This window comes from Rutidosis leptorrhynchoides, chromosome 2, assembly GCF_046630445.1.
Source record: "Rutidosis leptorrhynchoides isolate AG116_Rl617_1_P2 chromosome 2, CSIRO_AGI_Rlap_v1, whole genome shotgun sequence".
NCBI classification, from domain to species: Eukaryota; Viridiplantae; Streptophyta; class Magnoliopsida; order Asterales; family Asteraceae; genus Rutidosis; species Rutidosis leptorrhynchoides.
Genome location: NC_092334.1, coordinates 15,482,515 through 15,503,378, shown reverse-complemented (window position 1 = coordinate 15,503,378; position 20,864 = coordinate 15,482,515).

The following is a 20,864-nucleotide window of genomic DNA, read 5'->3' as shown; positions in this document are numbered from 1 at the left end:
TGTGTAAATCTCTTTTCGAAAACATAAATCTCAACAATTTGGATTGCTTATCATGTTGGTAAGGTTTAATTTATGTAAATATTAATCTTATAAGTATAGAACGATCGAAAAAGTGCGGGTCGTTACATCATGCGTCGTATAATTTTGTTCGTGAATCTTCAATTGTCTAGACGCATAAGCAATCACCTTCGTTCGTTGCATTAATACACAACCGAGACCTTGCTTTGATGCGTCACAATAAATCACAAAATTATCATTCCCTTCAGGCAATGACAATATAGGTGCCGTAGTTAGCTTTTTCTTCAATAACTGAAACGCTTTCTCTTGTTCATCATTCCATTCAAATTTCTTCCCTTTATGCGTTAATGCAGTCAAGGGTTTTGCTATTCTGGAAAAGTCTTGGATGAACCTTCTGTAGTAACCAGCTAGTCCTAAAAATTGACGTATGTGTTTCGGAGTTTTCGGGGTTTCCCACTTTTCAACAGTTTCTATCTTTGCCGGATCCACCTTAATACCTTCTTTGTTCACTATGTGATCTAGGAATTGAACTTCTTCCAACCAAAATGCACACTTTGAAAACTTAGCGTACAATTCTTCCTTCCTCAATACTTCTAACACCTTTCTCAAATGTTCACCGTGTTCTTGGTCATTCTTTGAGTAAATAAGTATGTCATCAATGAAAACAATGACAAACTTGTCAAGGTATGGTCCACACACTCGGTTCATAAGGTCCATGAACACAGCTGGTGCATTAGTTAAACCAAATGGCATGACCATAAACTCGTAATGACTGTAACGTGTTCTGAAAGCAGTCTTTGGAATATCATCTTCTTTCACCCGCATTTGATGATACCCGGAACGTAAGTCAATCTTTGAATAAACAGACGAGCCTTGTAGTTGATCAAATAAGTCATCGATTCTCGGTAGTGGGTAGCGGTTCTTGATGGTAAGTTTGTTCAAATCTCGGTAGTCGATACACAACCTGAATGTACCATCTTTCTTCTTGACAAACAAAACAGGAGCTCCCCACGGTGATGTGCTTGGTCGAATGAAACCACGCTCTAAAAGTTCTTGTAATTGGCTTTGTAGTTCTTTCATCTCACTGGGTGCGAGTCTGTAAGGAGCACGAGCTATTGGTGCAGCTCCTGGTACAAGATCTATTTGAAATTCAACAGATCGATGTGGGGGTAATCCCGGTAATTCTTTCGGAAATACATCGGGAAATTCTTTTGCAATGGGAACATCATTGATGCTCTTTTCTTCAGTTTGTACTTTCTCGACGTGTGCTAGAACAGCATAGCAACCTTTTCTTATTAGTTTTTGTGCCTTCAAATTACTAATAAGATGTAGCTTCGTGTTGCCCTTTTCTCCGTACACCATTAAGGGTTTTCCTTTTTCTCGTATAATGCGAATTGCATTTTTGTAACAAACGATCTCTGCTTTCACTTCTTTCAACCAGTCCATACCGATTATCACATCAAAACTCCCTAACTCTACTGGTATCAAATCAATCTTAAATGTTTCGCTAACCAGTTTAATTTCTCGATTCCGACATATATTATCTGCTGAAATTAATTTACCATTTGCTAATTCGAGTAAAAATTTACTATCCAAAGGTGTCAATGGACAACTTAATTTAGCACAAAAATCTCTACTCATATAGCTTCTATCCGCACCTGAATCAAATAAAACGTAAGCAGATTTATTGTCAATAAGAAACGTACCCGTAACAAGCTCCGGGTCTTCCTTTGCCTCTGCCGCATTAATATTGAAAACTCTTCCGCGGCCTTGTCCATTCGTGTTCTCCTGGTTCGGGCAATTTCTAATGATGTGGCCCGGTTTTCCACATTTATAACAAAATACATTGGCATAACTTGCTCTGACACTACTTGCTCTGCCATTACTCGTTCCGACACCATTTGTTCCTTTCGTTCTATTAACCCCTGGTCCGTAGACCTCACACTTCACCGCGCTATGACCATTTCTTTTACACTTGTTGCAAAATTTGGTGCAGAACCCCGAGTGATACTTTTCACACCTTTGGCATAGCTGCTTCTGATTGTTGTTGTTGTTGCGGTTATTATTGTTGTTGGGATGATTGTTGTAGTTGCTGTTGTTGTTGTTGTTGTTGTTGGGCCGTTTGTTGTAGTTACGATTGATGTTGCGATTGTTGGGATAATTGTTGCGATTATTGTTGTAATTGCTGTTGTTGTTGTATTGGTGATTCTTATCACCGTTTTCCTCCCACTTTCTTTTGACTTGCTTCACATTGGCCTCTTCAGCAGTCTGTTCTTTAATTCTTTATTCAATCTGGTTCACTAGTTTGTGAGCCATTCTACATGCCTAATGTATAGAGGCGGGCTCGTGTGAACTTATATCTTCTTGGATTCTTTCCGGTAATCCTTTCACAAACGCGTCGATCTTCTCTTCCTCATCTTCGAATGCTCCCGGACACAATAGGCACAATTCTGTGAATCGTCTTTCGTACGTGGTAATATCAAATCCTTGGGTTCGTAACCCTCTAAGTTCTGTCTTGAGCTTATTGACCTCGGTTCTGGGACGGTATTTCTCGTTCATTAAGTGCTTGAATGCTGACCACGGTAGTGCGTACGCATCGTCTTGTCCCACTTGCTCTAGATAGGTATTCCACCATGTTAACGCAGAACCTGTGAAGGTATGCGTAGCGTACTTCACTTTGTCCTCTTCAGTACACTTACTTATGGCAAACACCGATTCGACCTTCTCGGTCCACCGTTTCAATCCGATCGGTCCTTCGGTTCCATCAAATTCCAAAGGTTTGCAGGCAGTGAATTCTTTGTAGGTGCATCCTACACGATTTCCTGTACTGCTAGATCCAAGGTTATTGTTGGTATGTAGCGCAGCCTGTACTGCGGCTATGTTTGAAGATAGAAAAGTACGGAATTCCTCTTCATTCATATTCACGGTGTGTCGAGTAGTCGGTGCCATTTCCTTCAAAATAGTCAAATGGAACAAGTTAATCATACAGAATATTAAGAGTAGTTAATAGTATTTTGTAGCATAATATGAACTCATTTATAAAAGCTTTTTCTTCATATTAGCGTTTTATAAGTTTAAATTCGGGTAGTACCTACCCGTTAAGTTCATACTTAGTAGCTAATATACAATTCAACAACTACAATTCTATATGAAAAACTGATTATAATAATATTTCGCGTTCAAACTTTTATACAATATTTTACAAACTTACAATACCGCTTATTTTACATAAAGCATGAAATATAGCACGCAATAACTTTGATACAAGATAGTTGTGAAGATAATTCTAGCTAGTACACAAGTCGTTCAGCAAAGGCAATAAAGACACGTAATTCATACGTCCAGAAACAAGTCATGCATTCTGGTTTTACTAGGACTACTTCCCATCCTTGGTCTTGTGGAACATAACCGTTATGGCCATTGATAAGACAGCGTGTTGTAACGTCGTCAAAAGGACGAGGGTTACGTAATGTCCAACAGTCCCGTAACAATCTAAAAACCTCATTTCTTACCCCAATTACCGACTCCGTCACTTGTGGAAATGTTTTGTTTAATAGTTGTAGCCCGATGTTCTTGTTCTCACTTTGGTGAGAAGCGAACATTACTAATCCGTAAGCATAACATGCTTATTTATGTTGCATGTTAGCCGCTTTTTCTAAATCACGAAGTCCAATATTCGGATATATTGAGTCAAAATAATTTCTTAACCCGTTGCGTAAAATAGCATTTGGGTTCCCCGCAATATATGCGTCAAAGTAAACACATCGTAACTTATGGGTTTCCCAATGTGATATCCCCCATCTTTCAAACGAAAGTCTCTTATAAACCAAGACATTCTTGGAACGTTCTTCGAATGTCTTACAAACTGATCTCGCCTTAAATAGTTGTGCCGAGGAATTCTGACCGACTCTAGACAAGATTTCATCAATCATGTCTCCGGGTAGGTCTCTTAAAATATTGGGTTGTCTATCCATTTTGTGTTTTTAAACTGTAAAATAGACAAGAGTTAGATTCATAAAAAAATACTTATTAATACAAGCAATTTTTTTACATATATCATAAAGCATAAGCACACTATATTACATATATTACACCACACGAATACAACTATCTTATTCCGACTCGCTCGTTTCTTCTTCTTCGGTTTTGGTTCGTTTTGCCAAGTTTCTAGGGATATATGATGTTCCCCTAATACTAACTGTCGTTGTCCACATTGGTTTAGAAAAACCTGGTGGTTTAGAGGTTCCCGGGTCATTGTTACAACTTAAGGACTTCGGGGGTTGACGATACATATAAAGTTCATCGGGGTTGGAATTAGATTTCTCTATTTTTATGCCCTTTCCCTTATTATTTTCTTTTGCCTTTTTAAATTCAGTTGGGGTAATTTCTATAACATCATCGGAATTCTCGTCGGAATCTGATTCATCGGAGAATTGGTAATCCTCCCAATATTTTGTTTCCTTGGCGGAAACACCATTGACCATAATTAACCTTGGTCGGTTGGTTGAGGATTTTCTTTTACTTAACCGTTTTATTATTTCCCCCACCGGTTCTATTTCTTCATCCGGTTCCGATTCTTCTTCCAGTTCCGATTCTTCTTCCGGTTCCGACTCTTCTTCCGGTTCCTCTTCGGGAACTTGTGAATCAGTCCACGAATCATTCCAATTTACATTTGACTCTTCATTATTATTAGGTGAGTCAATGGGACTTGTTCTAGAGGTAGACATCTATCACATAATGTCAAACACGTTAAGAGATTAATATATCACATAATATTCATATGTTAAAAATATATAGTTTTCAACAAAAATGTTAAGCAATCATTTTTAAAGAAAACACGGTCGAAGTCCAGACTCACTAATGCATCCTAACAAACTCAATAAGACACACTAATGCAAATTTTCTGGTTCTCTAAGACCAACGCTCGGATACCAACTGAAATGTCCCATTCTTATTGATTAAAAACGTTCCATATTAATTGATTTCGTTGCGAGGTTTTGACCTCTATATGAGACGTTTTTCAAAGACTGCATTCATTTTAAAACAAACCATAACCTTTATTTCATAGATAAAGGTTTAAAAAAAAACTTTACGTAGATTATCAAATAATGATAATCTAAAATATCCTGTTTACACACGACCATTACATAATGGTTTACAATACAAATATGTTACAACAAAATAAGTTTCTTGAATGCAGTTTTTACACAATATCATACAAGCATGGACTCCAAATCTCGTCCTTATTTAAGTATGCGACAGCGGAAGCTCTTAATAATCACCTGAGAATAAACATGCTTAAAACGTCAACAAAAATGTTGGTGAGTTATAGGTTTAACCTATATATATCAAATCATAATAATAGACCACAAGATTTCATATTTCAATACACATCCCATACATAGAGATAAAAATCATTCATATGGTGAACACCTGGTAACCGACATTAACAAGATGCATATATAAGAATATCCCCATCATTTCGGGACACCCTTCGGATATGATATAAATTTCGAAGTACTAAAGCATCCGGTACTTTGGATGGGGCTTGTTGGGCCCGATAGATCTATCTTTAGGATTCGCGTCAATTAGGGTGTCTGTTCCCTAATTCTTAGATTACCAGACTTAATAAAAAGAGGCATATTCGATTTCGATAATTCAACCATAGAATGTAGTTTCACGTACTTGTGTCTATTTTGTAAAATATTTATAAAACCTGCATGTATTCTCATCCCAAAAATATTAGATTTTAAAAGTGGGACTATAACTCACTTTCACAGATTTTTACTTCGTCGGGAAGTAAGACTTGGCCACTGTTGATTCACGAACCTATAACAATATATACATATATATCAAAGTATGTTCAAAATATATTTACAACACTTTTAATATATTTTGATGTTTTAAGTTTATTAAGTCAGCTGTCCTCGTTAGTAACCTACAACTAGTTGTCCACAGTTAGATGTACAGAAATAAATCGATAAATATTATCTTGAATCAATCCACTACCCAGTGTATACGTATCTCAGTATTGATCACAACTTAAACTATATATATTTTGGAATCAACCTCAACCCTGTATAGCTAACTCCAACATTCACATATAGAGTGTCTATGGTTGTTCCGAAATATATATAGATGTGTGGACATGATAGGTCGAAACATTGTATACGTGTCTATGGTATCTCAAGATTACATAATATACAATACAAGTTGATTAAGTTATGGTTGGAATAGATTTGTTACCAATTTTCACGTAGCTAAAATGAGAAAAATTATCCAATCTTGTTTTACCCATAACTTCTTCATTTTAAATCCGTTTTGAGTTAATCAAATTGCTATGGTTTCATATTGAACTCTATTTTATGAATCTAAACAGAAAATGTATAGGTTTATAGTCGGAAAAATAAGTTACAAGTCATTTTTGTAAAGGTAGTCATTTCAGTCGAAAGAACGACGTCTAGATGACCATTTTAGAAAACATACTTCCACTTTGAGTTTAACCATAATTTTTGGATATGGTTTCATGTTCATAATAAAAATCATTTTCTCAGAATAACAACTTTTAAATCAAGGTTTATCATAGTTTTTAATTAACTAACCCAAAACAGCCCGCGGTGTTACTACGATGGCGTAAATCCGGTTTTACGGTGTTTTTCGTGTTTCCAGGTTTTAAATCATTAAGTTAGCATATCATATTGATATAGAACATGTGTTTAATTGATTTTAAAAGTCAAGTTAGAAGGATTAACTTTTGTTTGCGAACAAGTTTAGAATTAACTAAACTATGTTCTAGTGATTACAAGTTTAAACCTTCGAATAAGATAGCTTTATATGTATGAATCGAATGATGTTATGAACATCATTACTACCTTAAGTTCCTTGGATAAACCTACTGGAAAAGAGAAAAATGGATCTAGCTTCAACGGATCCTTGGATGGCTCGAAGTTCTTGAAGCAGAATCATGACACGAAAACAAGTTCAAGTAAGATCATCATTTGAAATAAGATTGTTATAGTTATAGAAATTGAACCAAAGTTTGAATATGATTATTACCTTGTATTAGAATGATAACCTACTGTAAGAAACAAAGATTTCTTGAGGTTGGATGATCACCTTACAAGATTGGAAGTGAGCTAGCAAACTTGAAAGTATTCTTGATTTTATGAAACTGGAACTTTTGGAATTTATGAAGAACACTTAGAACTTGAAGATAGAACTTGAGAGAGATCAATTAGATGAAGAAAATTGAAGAATGAAAGTGTTTGTAGGTGTTTTTGGTCGTTGGTGTATGGATTAGATATAAAGGATATGTAATTTTGTTTTCATGTAAATAAGTCATGAATGATTACTCATATTTTTGTAATTTTATGAGATATTTCATGCTAGTTGCCAAATGATGGTTCCCACATGTGTTAGGTGACTCACATGGGCTGCTAAGAGCTGATCATTGGAGTGTATATACCAATAGTACATACATCTAAAAGCTGTGTATTGTACGAGTACGAATACGGGTGCATACGAGTAGAATTGTTGATGAAACTGAACGAGGATGTAATTGTAAGAATTTTTGTTAAGTAGAAGTATTTTGATAAGTGTATTGAAGTCTTTCAAAAGTGTATAAATACATATTAAAACACTACATGTATATACATTTTAACTGAGTCGTTAAGTCATCGTTAGTCGTTACATGTAAATGTTGATTTGAAACCTTTAGGTTAACGATCTTGTTGAATGTTGTTAACCCATTGTTTATTATAACAAATGAGATGTTAAATTATTATATTATCATGATATTATGATATATAATATATCTTAGTATGATGTATATACAGTTAAATGTCGTTACAACGATAATCGTTACATATATGTCTCGTTTCGAAATCATTAAGTTAGTAGTCTTATTTTTACATATGTATTTCATTGTTAATACACTTAATAATATATTTACTTATCATTTAACATAATTAACGAAGTGTATCAATATCTTAATATGATTCATATGTACCTAGTAAGACGTTGTTATAACGATAATCGTTATATATATCGTTTTCGAGTTTCTTAAATTAATAGTCTCATTTTTATGTATATAACTCATTGTTAAAATACCTAATGAGATACATACTTATAATAAAAACATGATAACTATATATATATAACCATATATATATCATTGTATAGTTTTTACAAGTTTTAACGTTCGTGAATCACCGGTCAACTTGGGTGGTCAATTGTCTATATGAAACATATTTCAATTAATCAAGTCTTAACAAGTTTGATTGCTTAACATGTTGGAAACATTTAATCATGTAAATATCAATCTCAATTAATATATATAAACATGGAAAAGTTCGGGTCACTACAGGTTCTAACTCTAAAATGTCATGAGTTAAGTGGGAAAAAATCCTTCTTCCTCACGAAGAAGGAGGTTTAAATATCATGTCCTTAAAAAGTAAAAATTTAGCTCTTCTTTGTAAGTGGTGGTGGAGGTTTAAAACCGAAACTAACACTTTGTGGGTCGCCGTAATTCGTAGCATTTATGGTTCTAATGGAGGTCTTGTGCTTGGAAACGGGCTTATCCGAAAACCAAACGCTAGCCTTTGGAATTCTATTTGTGTTGCAGGAAATCATGTGGACGGGTTAGGGATTTCTTTCTCTAAGTCTTTCATACGCTTGCTCGGGGACGGGAAAAGCACCTCTTTTTGGAATGACATTTGGGTGGGGAACGCAAGCCTCAAAGACAAATTCAAAAGATTATACAGGCTCGAGATTGACAAAGATATCAACATCAGTAACAAAACCGAAGAATTTAAGGGAGATGGGCTCGGCAATTGGGCCTATCCACCTATGGGACGAACGAATAGTGAACTAACTGAATTGCGAGATACTGTTCGGAACTTGCAGCTGATCGAAGATAAAAAAGACTGTTGGAGCTGGAATCTCAATTCGAAGGGTACATATATGGTCAAGGACTGTTCGGTTCTAGTGGACAAAGTCATCCTACCACGTGCGGTTAATTCAATTGAGTCGTTGCGAAATGGTTTGGTTCCAAAAAAAGTAGAGGTGTTTATTTGGCGGGCGAGATTAGGTCGTATACCGGTAAGGTTCGAGTTAGATAAACGGGGCATCGATTTGAACAGCGTGAGATGTCCGATTTGTGATGGTGACATTGAGACGGTGGAACATATACTTTTTTCTTGTCAAATGGCCAAAGACATATGGGCGAAAGTCCTTAAATGGTGGGGGTATAATTCGGCTTTATTCGGGTATGAGGATATTTTTAATGGTACCTTCGGCTACGTAGCACATGATCACAAAAGGAACCAATGGCAAGCGGTTTGTTGGGTGGTTTGTTACATTATATGGAAGAATCGAAATGCAAAGGTGTTCAAGAATAAGCTCGAGACGGTCCCATCTTTATTTAGCGAGGTTCAAGTTCTTTCATACGATTGGATTTCACGACGTTGCAAGGGTCATATTATGGATTGGCTTCAATGGTTCTCACAACCTTAGTTTCTCTCTTTTGTTAGTTGCAATCTTTGCAATTAGCTTAGGGCGGTGTAATTTGTTTTCTCTATTTCTTTCGTGATGTATTGTGTTGTTAAGGTTGCCCAATCAACCATGTACTATTCGTGATTGTTTAATATAAGTCCTTCTTGCTTTTCAAAAAAAAAATATTACTTCGTACTTAATTATTTACTTGCTGATGCAACTGTAACTTGAAAAATGAATTGTAGTCGTTTGATTGCTATCTTACATATATGGGCCTAAATAATATACATTAATAGACAAGTTGGCCAAAGTCTAGATAGGCTAACAGCAACTTACCTACAGTGTATTACAATTTGATGTGAAGGATAACTATTCATTACCTTTTAAAGATATCTACACACATTAATCAAAAATCCCAAAAATTAAAGATGAGACTATATATAATAATATTGCATAATAAAAAAAATTCTCAATGCTAGATAAAAATTTAAATAAAAATTTGAATTGTTAGGGGCAATTTGTATTGTTGTTGTTAGAACAAAGTGAGCGTGTGTAGAAGTTGTAGGCAATTTTGTAATTTTGTAATGTAGTTAATAATAGACGACTTTTTATACACGAAGTACTAACTATTTAAACCGCTTAATAATTATGTTGTCGTCTGGCAGATCCAGATCCAAATAAAGTGAAACGCTTGTATATGCTTGGAAAACTTACTAACATGCTTGGAAAGTTCTTTTGTTAAATAAGTTCCTTTTGTTAGATAATTTTTGAACTTGTGAAAAAGTTAGTCTTCCTACTAACCTGCTTTTAATTGGAAACATCTAAGCAAATTTGGGATTAGATTAGTGTTTTGATTTCAGTAAATTTGTTTTTTTATTTGTATTTGACCTTGATTTGCACGAATTAAAGAAGATGAAATGTGGAGTTTAATCGAACTTTGGATAATAAAATTTGTAAAATGATGATTTTACCCTCACGTGAGGCCCATGTAGGCACTTAATGGGGTTTCATTAATGATCGTTAGCATCGGGGACCAATCTCGTAATTATTTACAAATCACGATGACCAGCCAAGTTAAAAAGGAAGTTTAGGGGCACCTTTGCAATATGGTACAAACCAGAGGAACCAACTATGCAATTTTGTCTTTTTAAAATAATTTTGTTTGACTTTGCACTGATTGATCTTTTGTTTTTATTATGGCTTTCCTAGCACCTACGATTATTCAAAGCTTCAAATAATTGTTGGTAATATAGTCTGTCATGAAATTTTGTACAAAGTAAAACTTATAACTATTTTTAGTACAATTCTCAATAACTAATTTAATAGAACTATGCTATCTGCAACTGGCGTGGCTGATACCTCGTCATCATCATCGACTTCAGCTCCTTCATGTCGACGTTTTACTCTTGCAGAGATTCAATCTGCAACTAACGACTTTGATGATGAACTAGTCATTGGGCGAGGAGGATTCGGAAAAGTATATGAAAGTCGAATTTCTATTGAAGAAACTGGTCATGTTGTGGCCATCAAGCGGTTGGATTGTATGTCCAATCAGGGTGCATCCGAATTTAGGGCTGAAATCGAGATGCTTTCAAAGTTACGCCACTGTAACTTGGTGTCTCTGATTGGTTATTGCGATGATAATAAGGAGATGATACTGGTTTACGAGTATATGCCCAATGGAACACTATATGATCATCTACACAAGGATGCTATTCCTTTAACATGGGTTGAACGACTCAAGATAGCAATAGATGCTGGAAGTGGATTAGACTACCTTCACACTAGTTTTGGGACCCGCCAAGGAGTCATACACCGTGATATCAAGAGCTCAAATATTCTTTTGAATGAGAATTGGGAAGCCATGCTTTCTGATTTTGGATTGTCAAAAATTGGTCCGGTCAATCAATCATTTGTTGATGCGAGTGTTAAAGGCACATTCGGGTATTTGGATCCAGAGTATTTCTATACCAGAAAACTGACTGTTTTCACAGATGTGTATGCATTTGGGGTAGTATTATTTGAATTGTTATCAGGGAGGCTTGCCGTAGATGAGCGCCAAGAAGAGGAGCAATGCAGTTTGGTCAGGTGGTCTCAAAAATGTGTGAAACAACGAAAATATGATCAAATGGTTGACCCTACTATACGGGGAACAGTTTCTAACAAGTTTTTAAAACGGTTTGCTCAGATTGCCTATCGTTGTCTACTTAGTGTTCCAAAAGAACGACCTGCTATGACTGAGGTTGTGGGATCACTTCAGGCTTTGCTGGAGCAACAACAGAACTCAGACGTTCCTGACAGTTCACTGAACGTAATGGGTTTCACTTGGAAGATCAATAAATATCTTGTTTCTGCGACCAAACAAAACACTGGTATGCAAACTGTTTTTGTTATGTTTATGTATAGGTGTATGACTTATTTATTTTTAGAAGTATGGGTTGTGATGACTGATGAACATTGTAATTGATTCATATGACTGGGTATTTTCTCCATGAATCGTGAATGGAAATCACTTTACAAAGACGATATTTCGACTCTAGAATTGTTTGGGTTCAAAATTTTGTTCTTGGACAAATCAAGAGAATAAAATAAGTTCCTGGCAGTTAAAACTCAATTCCTGTGTCTATAAATGTATTGTAATATTCATAATATAAGTGACAACCAAAAAGGGCGATATAAAACAGTTTCAAGTCCGAAAACAGCTTCTCGATTTCATCGAACTGATGGTATTTTTTTGACCCCGCTAGGGGCATCGCCCTACAACACAAAGAGGTTGCGACAAGGGGATGATAATGATTATAGTGAAATCGATAGAAAACCTAGCCCCTGTCCACTAATTCACCAATGCACTAAAATATATATGTATTACTTTAAGTCTTAAATAAATTTACATATTATTACGAGATAAAAAAACCTATTGAAATCGTGCAACCTATGTATAATTTTTCAAAATTTAGAAAAGAGGAGTTGTATTATGTTTTGCTGAAGTTAGGACTTTCGTGTGACGTGCAGTAATTTAATTACATCCTCGTCAAGATCTTTGTGCATAAGATTTTCCTAGTTGTCCCTTTTTTCATAAGCCGTATAATGTTATCGCTGAATTTTTTGACTCTTTCATTCATCTCAAAGTTATTTATTTGCTTTCACGCGATGGCTGATATATGAGGAAAATTCTGATTCTGTCTTCGGACTTTAGAGTAATGTTTGCAAACTTTGTAAGCCTTTATCTTTACTACCTATTTTATATTTTATATTCCCCAGGTGACACAAGTAGCATGAAGTGTGAACCTGCAACGAAACGTCATCTTTGTCTCGGTTTGGTCAAAAGGGTAAATTCACTTATGTATATAACTAGTTAGAATCTGCCCGCGCGATGCAGCGGGGCCTTTCGGGTTGCATACTCATATTTAATAGCGTTATATGTATTTACAGAATAAAAACCGTGTTGGTACAGGTGTGTTATGTATGAAAAATAACCCGAAATATTAAGCGTTTTTAAAAAGTGTCCATTTTGCGAATAGCAAGTAGCATTGTGTTCGTAAAATCATTTCGAGTTGAACGGTGAAGGTGAAAAAATTTAACCGGTGTCAAGCGGGAAGATATCGCCGGTTAAAAGTTTGAGTGGATTATGTTTTAGTGAATTAAAATAGGGATTTTATGTTTAAGGTCCCTGTGTTAGGTGGTGGGTGTGAAATATGGTTGAAGTTTGGGGGTATTATGTTTTTGTGGCTATTGTCATTGGCCACTGGTACTTTGATTTAAACGATCGAAGTTGCCACGTCCTTTAGTATATTTAAAATAAAATAATAATAATAATACTTTAGATATTTTGTAAAAAATAAAAAAAAAAGACAACGTATCACCGATGGACCCCGTGGTTTGTATCAGAAATCACAAGGAACACCGGTAATTCAAATGCAAATCACAGGGACTATCTTGATGAAAAAAAAGAAGAGGAACCATCAGTGTAATCCAATACAAACCACAGGGACCATTCGTGATATTTTGTCATAAAAGTAATATAGGTAAATATATGTTCCAATGGTTTTGCAGGTTCCTTTGTTTGAGAACATGGATGAAAGGCTGCTTGATGCCATTTGTGAACGGCTAAAACCATGCTTATACACCAACAACACATACATCGTTCGAGAAGGAGACCCCGTCGACGAAATGCTCTTCATTATCCGCGGCCACCTCGAAATTGCAACCACCGATGGAGGAAGAAGCGGTTTCTTCAACAGCGGTTTTCTAAAAGAAGGTGACTTTTGCGGTGAGGAGCTTCTAACGTGGGCCCTCGACCCTAAATCCGGCGTTAACCTCCCATCGTCCACTAGAACCGTCAAAGCATTGACAGAAGTGAAGGCGTTTGCGTTACCAGCCGACGAATTGAAGTTTGTCGTCGCTGGTCAATTTCGGCGGCTGCACAGTAGACAGGTGCAACACACCTTTAGAAATTACTCGCAACAGTGGCGGACTTGGGCAACGTGTTTTATTCAGGTCGCTTGGCGGAGGTATTCAAAGAGAAAGATACAACGAAAGATCAACGAAGAGGAAGCTGAATTAGCCGCACGTAAAATCGGTGGCAGTGGAACTTCGTACAGCCTTGGGGCGACTTTTTTGGCTTCGAAATTTGCGGCCAATGACGAATTGAAGTTTGTCGTCGCTGGTCAATTTCGGCGGCTGCACAGTAGACAGGTGCAACACACCTTTAGAAATTACTCGCAACAGTGGCGGACTTGGGCAACGTGTTTTATTCAGGTCGCTTGGCGGAGGTATTCAAAGAGAAAGATACAACGAAAGATCAACGAAGAGGAAGCTGAATTAGCCGCACGTAAAATCGGTGGCAGTGGAACTTCGTACAGCCTTGGGGCGACTTTTTTGGCTTCGAAATTTGCGGCCAATGCTCTTCGCGGGGTCCACCGGAACCGGGAATTAAAGAGTGCTAGAGAATTGATGAAGTTACAGAAACCTCCGGAACCAGATTTTACTGCTGATGCTGATTAGTGATCATTGGAGTGTACTAGTGTATTTTAGATTATTAGTTGATATTTATTGCAAGTTTTTTGCATCACGTGCTTGTACATTAACAGAATCATATGTAAACTTGGAATGCTTTTGTATGTTGTAAGCTACAACCAGTGTATGCTAATATATGCACTTAGGCTAGTTTATCAGTTTTATCTGTTTCAGTTGTCACCAATTCTAACACGTAACCCACTTTGCTATCAAGCCATGTGATTGAAAGTGATGTCAATACTTTTTGTAATTGGATTAGGTATATTAGGTTAATATTAGGTACAAGTAACATATATAAATGTGATTATAATACTAAAAAAGCGTAATTATAGTATTTTTAATTTTAATGTTTGAAAAACTTGAAAAGGTATTTTTTTTTCCTGGTAGCCAATATTATATAATCACTTGCAGTATTTTTAAGTTAACAATGTTATTGGCAGAGCTCAGAGGTGCAGTTATTGGTCGATCACAACAATATAACCGAAAAGGATCCAATGGTCAAAACCTTTTAACCCTCTTCTTTGTGATCCCCGATTTCATTTGCAGGCGCATTTGTCATTGTAAAATACTCTCTGTATCTATCTATATCTATATACAACTATAGAAGTAGAGAAATACAATGCATGTTAATGCATGGGAAGTACACACACAATTCATGATATATAGAGACAGATCTCAAATAAAATTTACTTCCTAACATAATATTTTCAAAGTTTGACCTCAATTCTATGGCTGATCAATTACAATTAAGGTTTCATTTTCATCACTTATCAGTATTCGTTTTTCTTTTGTTATTCATCTATGCACACTCATTCTACCTCCCTGGTGTTGCACCACATGATTTCTGTAACGACCCGGAAAAATTTCGACTTATTTTTAATTCAAATCTCATAATGATTTAATATTTCCGACACGATAAGCAAAGTCTGTTATGTTGAGTCTCAAAAATTTTGAAATGTTTTCATACATTCATTCAACCTCGACCATTTTCGACGATTTACAAACAATTGTATTTAAACAAGTAAATGGGCTGGCCCAATTGGGCCAAATATGGGCTGTATATTTGGGTCTGGGAAAAAAGAAAGAAATGGGAGATTCCCATGGGATTCGAACCCAGCAACCTCCGCTCACATACAAAGACTCCGAACCACTGTGCCACTGTTATGCTTATTATTTAGATATGATATTCTATATTTAAAGATTAAAATATTTTGGGTTACTAACTTACTATTGAAGAATAGTAACCCATTTTTGATCTATTGTAATATTATTAATAAATATGTGTATATATCAATATATATAAATATTTATATAATAACTTGAAACGTCAATAAACTATTATATGCATTTGTTGTTATTGATAAATATGTAAAATAATATATGTTGTAATGAAAACTATTATGTTTATATATATATATATATATATATATATATATATATATATATATATATATATATATATATATATATATATATTACTTATAAATATATAATGTTATATTAAATTTATTTGTTTAAAAATATATAATTAATATATTTATTTACGTAATAAAACTTGTTTTATATATATATATATATATATATATATATATATATATATATATATATATATATATATATATATATATATATATATATATATATATATATATATATGGGTAGGATCAAGAGGGAAGTAACCAATCGGGTGGAAGAGGGGGGAAGCAAAAATTTTTTTTTTTGGTTTTTTGAAAAAACTTTGTTCACGAACATTATAGATGAGATGAAAATATGAACATTTAGTAGAGACACTTGTGATAAATGTTTTTATTTTGGCGGGAAAACGCTCGAAGAAGTAATATATAACAATTATCGTGTTTTTCGAGCGTATTTTGAGGTTTTAGCTATTGGGGTTTAGATATTAGGGTTTAGATATTAGGGTTTAGAGGGTTTAGATATTAGGGTTTAGAAATTTAGGGTTTAGGGTTTAGATTTAGGATTTAGATAGAGTTTTTAACACGAATGTAGTGACCCGAACTTTTCCATGTTTATATATATATTAAATGAAATTGTTATTTACATGATTAAGTGTTTCCAACATGTTAAACAATCAAACTTGTTAAGACTTGATTAATTGAAATAGGTTTCATATAGACAATTGACCACCCAAGTTGACCCGTGATTCACGAACGTTAAAACTTGTAAAAACTATATGATGACATATATATGGTTATATATATATATATATATATATATATATATATATATATATATATATATATATATATATATATATATATATATATATATATATATATATATATATATATATATAGTTAACATGATATTATGATAAGTAAACATATCATTAAGTATATTAACAATGAACTACATATGTAAAAGCAAGACTACTAACTTTATGATTTTGAAACGAGACATATATGTAACGATTATCGTTGTAACGACATTTAATGTATATATATATCATATTAAGAGATATTCATACATCATAATATCATGATAATATAATAATTTAAAATCTCACTTGATATTATAAACATTGGGTTAACAACATTTAACAAGATCGTTAACCTAAAGGTTTCAAAACAACACTTACATGTAACGACTAACGATGACTTAACGACTCCGTTAAAATGTATATACATGTAGTATTTTAATATGTATTCATACACTTTTGAAAGACTTCAAGACACTTATCAAAATACTTCTACTTAACAAAAATGCTTACAATTACATCCTCGTTCAGTTTCATCAACAATTCTATTCGTATGCACCCGTATTCGTACTCGTACAATACACAGCTTTTAGATGTATGTACTATTCGTATATATTGTGACGACCCCGTCAAAACACTTAACGGATCCGTCAGTTGGTCCCACAGCTTGATCGGACTTAAATGAATTAAATAAACAAAGTTGCATTCTTTTATTTCAAAAGTTTCCCAAAAAGGAAACAAACCAAAATATGTAGTTTTAAAACAACCAACCATAATAATGAACCAAAAGTTGACACAAAATCTTGCCAACAAACCCACAAGTTTAAATTATCCAAAAATAGAATGCAAGCTTAAGTTTCATAAATTGTTTCATAAAATCTGCCCAAATGCATGCAGACTCTTCTAAACACAGCGGAAGCATCACATAACTCAAGTACCTGTGAAAACATGCAAGTAAACTGTCAACACAAAGGTTGAGTGAATTATAGGTTTAAATAATAAGTAAACTTTAGACCACAAGATTTAAAAATGTTAGAAAACATTAAACATTATTCCATTATCAATGAGCCACCTGGTAACCACTTAACCCTTTATTTACCCTTGCCAAACACAATAAAAATATACACTTGGACAGTGTATCTACAACAAATTACGAAGTACTAAACATTCCGATTATAAATTGCTAGCGCGACTAGCTCGAAATGGGGTTGTCAAACCCGATAGATCTATCCATAGGATTCGCATTCACCGGTAGAAACCAATGATTACAGTTACCAGACTAGGGAATATTTTTGTCCAACTCACAATGAATAATTAAATTTAACTGTTACTTGTGTCTAAACGTAAATAAAAATGCATGTAATCACATCTCAAAAATATACTTTGAATAGTATGTAAAAACGGGACTATAACTCACCTTAAAAGCAACTGAAGAAACCACACAAACAAGCGAACAGCAAAATAGAGTAAAGTGATCAAGAATGATCACAACGCCGACCTATAAATAAAGCAGGTTGATATAAATAACTAACTTAGGTCAAGTCTTAGTATGATAGCTATTGTACATGTTGCAAGTAGACACAGAACAATACTCGGCAAGCATCGATTTGACTGGAACAGCGTACGGACACATACTTTCTATTTTTAGAAAGTTTCTATTTTTAGCAGGTTTCCATTTTTGGAAAGTTTTCTATTTTAGGAAAGTTTCTATTTTTAGAAAGTTTCTATTTTTAGAAAGTTTTTAAGTTAGGAAATTTTCCTTATTTAGAAAGTCAACAGAAGTCAACTAAAAGTCAAAGTCAACTCAAAAGTTAACCTTGGTCAAACATAGTCAACATTAATTTGAAAAGTGTAAATTATAATAATAACATAAGTTATAATGTTTATTAAAGTTAAAAGTGTATAATTAAGTCATAACATAAATTTAATTAAATTAGAATGAATTATTAAAGTTAACATAAGTTGAAATGATATAATTAATATAACATAAGTATTTAATTAATTAATTAAATAAATATTAATCATAATATAAGTATTATTAATTAATAATAAATTTTAAATCATATCATAAGTATTATTAATTAATAATGATTTATTAATCATATCATAAGTTTCTAATTATAATTATTAAATCATAAGTATTTAATAATTAAATCATAATTAAATAATAATCAAGTCTTATAATAATTAAATAATTATTTAATCTTTATTATAAGTCTTATAATAATATTCTCATAAAATAAATTTAATACTTATCATAAGTATTTTCCATTAATAATAAAAGTATTATTAATCGTAAGTTAAATTAAAATGTTAATTAAATCATAAATAATAATTAAATGATATAATAAATATTTATATCATAAGTCTTAAATAATAATAATTACTTCTTTTATCATAAGTAATTAATTAATAATGAAATTCATTATTTTTATCATAAGTTTTAGAATTAATCATAAGTTTTAATTCAAAAGTTCATCGGGTCGTATCTTGAGCCCCGGGTGTCGATTTCTGGCGAGCCTTATATGCATCTCTGCCTATTCAAACCACCCGACACAATAGTGCACCCAAGAACACACCAAGAACAGTCCACAAGTCGTGGTAATCAGCCATGACACCACTTGGACCTTCAATTTACTCAAAACCGTGTTTTAGTCATAACGGGTGAACCGTGGCTCGGATTTAGGTGACCCGAACATGAAAGTTCGTCTCACCATCAGTCCTAACACACTAACACACCCTAAAGACACCAAGGATGGTCACCAAGTTGGACCAAACCTGGTTCATGTCAATATCACATTTCAATCTTTACAAAATACTAATTTGATCATAACTAGGGCTCCGGAAATCGAAACGACATGAATCCGGAGTCTAAAATTAATGTCTTGATGAGAGGAACTCATCTAGATAGTTTATTTTAATATTTATATCAGTCACAAACTCAGAATAAATGAATTAGCTGCTGTCCAGAATTTTACAAACCGAAAACATGTGATTTTGAGTACATCTATGCATACAAACATCATTACAATAATCCACAAATATCATACTACTAAATAATCATCAAAATACAGAAAATAAATGAAAAATTGAAAATTCTAGGGTTAGAGTTTATACCCTAATCGAGAAACGATTGATGTTATCGCGTAGAGAACGGAACGAGGAACGCGTTTATACTAATCAATCCTTGATCCAAGCTTTAAATTTTGATGATGATGGTGATGTTGGGTGAGGATGGCGACGGCACAAAGGGAAGAGGGAGGGAGGAGAGAAACTTGCTAATTAGGTTTGATGTGTTTTGTGAAAAGTAAAAATGAATTGCAAAAGTGAGAAACAAGGGAGTATTACCCCCTCCCTTGGTGGACTTCGGCCAAATGGGGGTCATGGGGTGGGCCCTATGGCCCAAATTTGTTAAATACTTAAAGTCTTATGGCCCAAAAGCCCAAACGAAACCCGAAACGCGAAAACGCACTTACGCGATTTAAAATCCGGAAAGATAACAAACGCGCGACGAAAAATAAATATAAATACACTATATAATAATATGATCTTAAAATATCATATTTAAAATATTTAGGATTTAAATGTCCCAAAAACTCGACCGTTGGTTTGAAAACCAAAAAGATTCGCCGGATGGAAATCCGCGAGACGTAGAAACGTATAAATTAAAATATGAATACAAATATTCACATAACCCATAATAATTAATATATATTATTACAAAAATAATAATATAGATCATAGAAATGACGTGGCACACTAACAGTTAACGGTCGTTAAATAATTAACTGAAAAAGATAACGGAAAAAGTAGGGTCGTGACAGTACCTTCCCGTTACGGAAATTTCGTCCCGAAATTTAAGCAGGCGCAGGGGTTGACTCGGCATCTGAGAACAAATGCGGGTACTTCTGCTTCATCTGGTCTTCACGCTCCCAAGTGAACTCGAGACCACGTCTAGCGTTCCATCTAACCCGAACAATAGGAATTCTGCTCTGTTTAAGAGTCTTAACCTCTCGGTCCATGATTTCAACAGGCTCCTCAATAAAATGCAATTGCTTATCAACTTGAAGTTCCTCCAAAGGAATAGTCTGATCAAATTCAGCCAAGCACTTCTTTAAACTCG